We start from the raw sequence: 6,907 nt of genomic DNA on the forward strand, positions 1-6,907 counted from the left end.
GTAGCCTTCAAGAAAAAAAAGTCAGAGGCTGATACTAACTAAAGAATCTGTGAGGCCGGGCGCGGCGGCTCACACCTGTAATCCCAGCACTTTGGGAGGCTGAGGTGGGTGGATCACCAGGTCAGGAGTTCAAGACCAGCCTGGCCAACATGATGAAACCCCATCTCTACTAAAAATACAAAAAATACGTTGGGCGTGGTGGCAGGCACCTGTAATCCCAAGTACTTGGGATGCTGAGGCAGGAGAATTGCTTGAACCCAGGAGGCAGAGGTTCATGATCCCATGAGCCAAGATCATGCCATTGCACTCCAGCCTGGGTGATAGAGCAAGGCTCTGTCAAAAAAAAAAGAATCTATAACACTCAAACATGGGGGGATGGGGGGTGAGAACAGGGCACCGAAGGGACTGACATCTAAAGTAATCTGTCTGTGACAAAATGGCTTCCAACTAATTAAACATAGAAAAACCTCTTTTAGGGAAGATAATCCTATTGGATCTACTTGCAAGATTTTTCCAGCCAGCTTCTGCCTCTTGGAGCTTCAATTAAAAGCTGTTTAGCAGATGGCAAATTCTGAGTCACAAAGTTAGACTCTTTGGCAACCATATGTGCTTTTGCTTTCCCAGGGGATCCTGGCCACATATGGCCCTGGAAGAGGTGCGAGAGCTCTTTCTTGGCACACAGTAGACAGCTCCTCTCCCAGCTTAACACACAGACGACAGGCGTTTCAGCATAACCATCCACGCTGTGAGCAGGAGGGGCTTTTCAGCTAATTCAGAAACATGGGGGCCCTGGAAATCATAATGTATCAGGGCTGGAAGGGAACTGGAACGGCATCTAGTAAAACCCCTTCTTCTTGCAGAATGGGAACACTGAGCCTTGGAAGAGGTTATGCAATTTGTCTAAAGATGACCAGCAAGAGAGAAGCAGAGTCAGGATCGGGCTTGTGTTTACCATAAAAGCACTTCTCTACTCACTTGGAGGACTGTGTTCGTTGCCTGACCCTTTCCTTCTAATCCCGAGGTGCCTGAAGAGATATTTTACCAATGTCCTGACAAATTTGCCAAGAGAAGGCCTTGAAAGGGTCATTCGTCCACATGTCCACCTCCTGCTTTATTGCAGGACGAAACCAGGACCTTCTGAAATGGAACTTCATCACTCCTTAGAGCTTCCTACTACAGTTGAAGTCACAGTTTCCCTTGGGTGCTATCAAAGAGAAACAGAACCAGACACTAAATTAAAGGTCAGGGAGACAGGCGTTATTTAGTAAAATTACAGTAGAGGAGGGAACTGCTAACTTGAGCTCAATTGTATCAAAACAAAAGGTGGGAGGCTTTTTTATTTACTTTTTTTTTTTTGAGATGGAGTCTCACTCTGTCACCCAGGCTGGAACGCAGTGGCACAATCTTGGCTCACTGCAACCTCCACCTTCTGGGTTTAAGCAATTCTCTGCCTCAGCCTCCCAAGTAGCTGGGATTACAGGCACCTGCCACCATATCTGGATAATTTTTATTTATTTTTAGTAGACATGGGGGTTTCACCATCTTGGTCAGGCTGGTCTTGAACTCCTGACCTCGTGATCCACCCACCTTGGCTTCCCAAAGTGCTGGGATTACCGGCGTGAGCTGCTGTGCCCGGCTGGGAGGCTTTTTAAATGCTGGAGTGTACTAAAGGAAAAGTGCTGAAGGATGTTAAGGGGATGTTGATGTGACTGGGCACCTGTGTTTGCTAACTGATGCTGATTGAGGGGAGATTTCTGGTCTCCCACAAAGACTGGGAAACAAGAAGACAAGAGACTTGTCTTTCTCTTATTTTTATTTTTAATTTCATTGGAGAAAGGGTGTTTCTCTGTTGCCTGGGCTAGAGTGCAGTGAACTCGCTGTAACCCTGAACTCCTGGGCTCAAATGATCATCCTGCCTCAGCCTCTTGAGTGGCTACGACTACAGGCACAGGTCACCATGGCTGGCTAATTTTCTAATTCTTTTCTAGGGACAGGGTCTATGTTGCCCAGGCTGATCTTGAACATCTGGCTTCAAGGGATCCTCCATTCTTGGCCTCTCAGAGCACTGGGATTACAGGTGTGAGCCACTGCGCCTGGCCCCCTATCTTTCTGATGGTTACATTTCAAAGTGATGGCTTCCAGGTCTTTAAAAAAGACATGGGTTGTAAGAGATACACCACAAAAGGATAGAAGTAGGATTTACAACCGCAAGTTTTTGAAAGCAAATGTTTTAAGAAAAGAAAGGTCCGGGGCCTATAGTCAGGTGTTGGAACAGCATCGAGCTTTCTCAGGCAGGAACTTAAGAGAGCTGGAGTTCTCATCCTAGGATGTGGCCTGGAGCTATTGGAAAGTATGTGAGGGTTCGTTAGTGCTGAGAGTCTGCAGCCCTCCTAGGTCAAGGTTGGGGCCTGAAAGGAGGGCTCTGCAGAGCCAGACTCAAGTTCGGTCAAGGACAGAGTCATTGTCAGTGCTGATGACACTTCCACTGCTCTGTTAGGAAGTGATTACAATATGTTTCCAATTTTCTCACTATAGTTTAAGCCTTTTTCTGTCCATTCCTTACTGTGGCTGGAATCTGGTTCACATTCTGTTTGTTATGGCTCTTTGTCTATTCACAATCGACCTGTCTCAAACTGGATTTTAAGTTGTTTGAAGGCAGGATCCACCCATGTATTACATCTTTTGAAAATCTTCCATTGTACCAAGTAGCTGACTTGATCATCATTAATTGACATAAACCTCAGATTATATACCATTTTCTTTTTTTCTTTTTTTTTTTTTTTTTTTAAGACGGGGTCTTGCTCTGTCACCCAGGCTGGAGTGCAGTGGCGCAATCTCGGCTCACTGCAACCTCCACCTCCCGGGTTCAAGCAATTCTCCTGCCTCAGCCTCCGAGTAGCTGGGATTATAGGGGCCTGCCACCATGCCCAGCTAATTGTTTTTTTAAAATATGTTTAGTAGAGACAGGATTTCACCATGTTGGGCAGGCTGGTCTCAAATTCCTGACCTCAGGTGATCCACCTGCCTCAGCCTCCCAAAGTTCTGGGATTACAGGCATGAGCCACCATACCCCGCCTCCGTTTTCAATCATTCTAACCAACATTCTAGGGTGAGCCCGTAGCCTATTTCTATAACAATCTCTATGATTGCTTCCCCTGAATCCTCTTTAATATGAGGGACAAAATAAGGCTCAGCCACCCACCTTGTATATCTAATGAGTACACTGTCTTCACCAAGATCCCCAAGAATTCAATTCATCAAAATTTTACTGAACAGCAGCCATAGGTCCCAGGTGCTGGGGAGAAAGAGATCAATAGGCCAAGGTTCCTGCTCTCAAATAGACTAGCTGGGGAGACTGATAAGTAAATCAGAGATTCCAGTACGTAGTAAGAAGCTCTGTGACAGAGGTGTGTGCACATAAAAGGGGCTCTGATTTAGTTTGGATGACAAATGGTTAGTCTCCCAGAAAAGACAATATCAGGCTGGGTTGGGTTCCCTGGAAGCAGAGTCTGAGAGGGGAACTCTTGTATAAGTGATTTATCAAGGGAAAACTCTCAGAAGAAACCTGTAAATAAATGAGGGAATCGAGGAAGTGAAAGGGGTGAAACTAGGAAAAGATGTGGCTTCTGTTAAAGTCTAGCTGCAATCAGACCCAAGGGGAGATGTGGAGTGAGGACTGCACCAAAGGGCTATCCCACCTTGAGTCAAAAAGCCCAGACCTGACTATTCCTCATTAGTCAGTCATTGGCTCCAGGCTGATCCTGGGGGAGAGCACCTAATCTCCTACCTAATTCTGGGAGAGGTGGCTCCTGTTGACAGAGGGTGAGTCTCTGGAGAAGGATGTCACCTGCAGCTGTTAGAAACCATCACTTACAGACAGCTGGAAGGATAGGAGTGCCTGCCCAGCCAGCAGAGATCTGAGCAGCGCGCCACCAGCCTCTGATACAACACCCGAACTAACTCTTGAAAGGTCAAGGCAGTCAAAGTTAATTATATGGGATATCTGGGAGCGGGCATGGTAAGGCATTCTAGGACAAAGTTACAGAGGGAAGGGAGAACGTGAGCATTTGGAAAGAGCAAGAGGCTAGAGGTAGATGGGGTTGATTGAATACTGGATTTTTTGAAGGCTGTGTGTGTATGGCAGCAGTGATCCCCATGCCCCATCTTAAGTAATTGATGTCTACCCTTTTCCCACCTTGCAGGAGATGAAACTATAGTCACTAGAGAAACTGAACTGAGGATGGATGAGAGCTCCAACCAGGACACACAAGAGGATGACCAGCTGAGGTTAAGTGACACTGAGTGGCGCCAATCCACAAGGTTGTATTCATTTCTCCTCTAGTAGTAGGAGATATTGATCAAATCTCAGGACCATTTCTTTAAAGGGGAACTTGATTTGTTCACCTGCCATCAGATGCCCCAGGAAGCCCCAATACAGTCACCTGCTGCTGTGTGATTATTTCCACAGCCTGAGACTCTCACCAGAGGCCATTAGCTAGTTCTGGCCCCGAATTCTTCTTCTTCTAGCCAGACTGGTTGCACAGGATCTTGAGCTCTCCCTGGCGTCCACAAATTGATAAATTGGTATTTTGTTCTGTTTTTCTCTTTTCTTAAGAAGCTGCTTTCTTGTGAAAAGATGGATGTTGTTGTAGCCTCTCCATCCCCCAACCTCAGTCTTCCACATGTTCTCAAAAATAATAGCTAAGTGTGTTGCAACAACACTTATCAACTCTTTAAGTCTCCCACTTTGCTGGTTTGAATCTACACAACTTCCAACAATTTTTCCTCTATGGAGTATAATTTGACACATACTTTTCCACCCATGGGAGGTGATACTTGTCTCGGTCTGTGACTACGGTAATTCTTTTATAAATATAAATTAATCAAGTTGCATGAACTAAGAACCTACTTTGAAACTAACACTTAAAGGTGTCAAAAGATTATAAAAGGTTTTTGTTGCAATAGTGTGTTAGTGTAGACTCCAGTGTGTTTGGATGTGACCAAACTAATATTGATACATGGTTGAAAGGCATAAAATAAGTTGACAAATACAAAATTACAAATCAGCTTCTGAACTCCACAGATGTCATGATGAGCAGTGTATTCTTCAACCAAAATAGTTTTTCATATCCTCAGGAAATTTTTGGCTTTCATTTTTACCTTTTTGGTATTCTCATGTACCTTTTAGGCCATTGTATGCATTCATTCATTCATGCTTTCATTCCATGATTATATTTTGAAGCTCCTCTTGTGTGGCAGACATGGACAGGTGCTGGACATACAACAGAGGACAAGGCATTCAGGGTCCCAGCTCCCATGGATCTCACAATTCAGAAGGAGAAACAGACATTGAGCATATCGCTTTAATAACATTTACAGTTGGGGCAGTTTTAAGAAGTAAAAATACAGTAGTGCTCTGATGATCTATTACTGCGTAACAAACCATCCCCAGACTGAGTCTTACAATGATGACAATAGATTGCATAGTATTGAGCAGTCAACAGGGATAGCTCATTCCTGCTCTACTTGGCTTTAGCTAGCATGGCTCAAAAACAGGGTACTGGCATCATTAGAAGGAAAACACACTCACCTGTCTGGCAGTTAATGATGGCTGGCAGCTGGGACCTCAGCTGGAGCTGTCAGATGGAATACATACACATGGCCTCTCCATGTGGCCTGGACTTTCCCACAATATGGTGGCTGAGTTCCCAGGGTGTGTATCCTGAGGATTGTGGTAGAAGCCATATTCCTTTTTGACTTAGACTCAAAGTCACACACCATTGCTTCTGCCCCATTCTGGGCAATATTACAAACACAAAGTCTTGCTTCATTTCAAAGGAAGGGGAAATAGATGCCACATCTTGATAAGGGAATGGCAAAATTTTGGAATAGCATATAGGATCAAAAGTATGGCTGTGGTGATTTTTTGAAAATACAGTTTCTCTCAAGTGTCTATGAGAAAGCTAAGAACCTATCAGAAGGAATCAAGAAGCGGGTTTTAAGCTGGGACCTGGAAAGTGAATAAGAGTAACACAGATGAAAAGGGAAGGAGTTGGGGAGAGAGAGAAATATTCTAGACAGTGGATCCTGCTTCGGGATGAGCTTGGCTACAGGAAGAACTAAAAGGAAGCCAGTGCAGCTGTAACATTCTTAATAAAACGATTGAGCAAAGGTTCGTAATGAAGTTGCAGCAACTTGAAAGTGCTTAGGAGGGACCTTCCAGGTACCATCAGGTAATGTCATGCTTAACCAACCTGTACGTAGTCTCTTGGTTACCTCTGCCTGCATAACCATCTCAAACTTACCGACATGAAGAGCAACATCATTTATTACTATTTTCTCCCACTGTTCTGGAGGTCAACTGGGCTCAGCCAGATAGCTTTCACTTGGGGCCTCTCACATTGCGGTCGTCAGGTGGTGGCTAGGGCTGGAGTGAACTCAAAGCCTTCCTCACTCACATGTTTGGTACCTGGACTGGGAACACTCAAACGAGCGGAGCTGGACCAGCTGTGGCTGCTAAGGTGTCTCTTACTCCCACTTTCTCACTCTTTGGTCTTTCCATGTGGTCCCTCCAGCACAGCAGCTCAAACTGAGTAGTCAGACTTCTTAGAGGGTGGCCGAGGACTCCCAGTACAAGTATCCCAGGAAAAACCAGGAGAAGCTGCATGGCCCTTTCTAACCTACACTTAGGAACCAGGCGCTGTCACTGCTGTCACATGCTATTCACACAGGTGGTCACAAAAGCCTGCCCATTGTCAAGGGGAAGGGACACAGAGTTTTGTTTTGTTTTGTTTTTGAGGTGGAGTTTCACTGTGTTTGCCCATACTGGAGTGCAATAGCATGACCTCGGCTCACTGCAACCTCTGCCTCCCGGGTTCAAGTGATTCTCCTGCCTCAGCTTCCCGAG

At 45.3% G+C, this 6,907-nt stretch overlaps 1 long non-coding RNA gene across 2 annotated transcripts in view; it reads left to right on the top strand.

Annotated features, from left to right (window-relative positions):
- Positions 1-5,080, top strand: part of LOC116542318 — a 14,492-nt gene extending 9,412 nt beyond the window's left edge. The window contains exons 1-2 of one of the 2 annotated variants that reach the window (XR_004265167.1): positions 2,036-2,077; positions 4,203-5,080. This is a non-coding gene — a long non-coding RNA (uncharacterized LOC116542318). Of the gene's footprint in view, positions 1-2,035; positions 2,078-4,202 lie in introns of those variants that run through there. The other variant, XR_004265166.1, reaches the window with a different exon arrangement.
- Positions 5,081-6,907: the final 1,827 nt, after the last annotated feature.

Source organism: Sapajus apella, unplaced genomic scaffold, assembly GCF_009761245.1.
Source record: "Sapajus apella isolate SASKATOON/1434 unplaced genomic scaffold, GSC_monkey_1.0 scaffold4, whole genome shotgun sequence".
NCBI classification, from domain to species: Eukaryota; Metazoa; Chordata; class Mammalia; order Primates; family Cebidae; genus Sapajus; species Sapajus apella.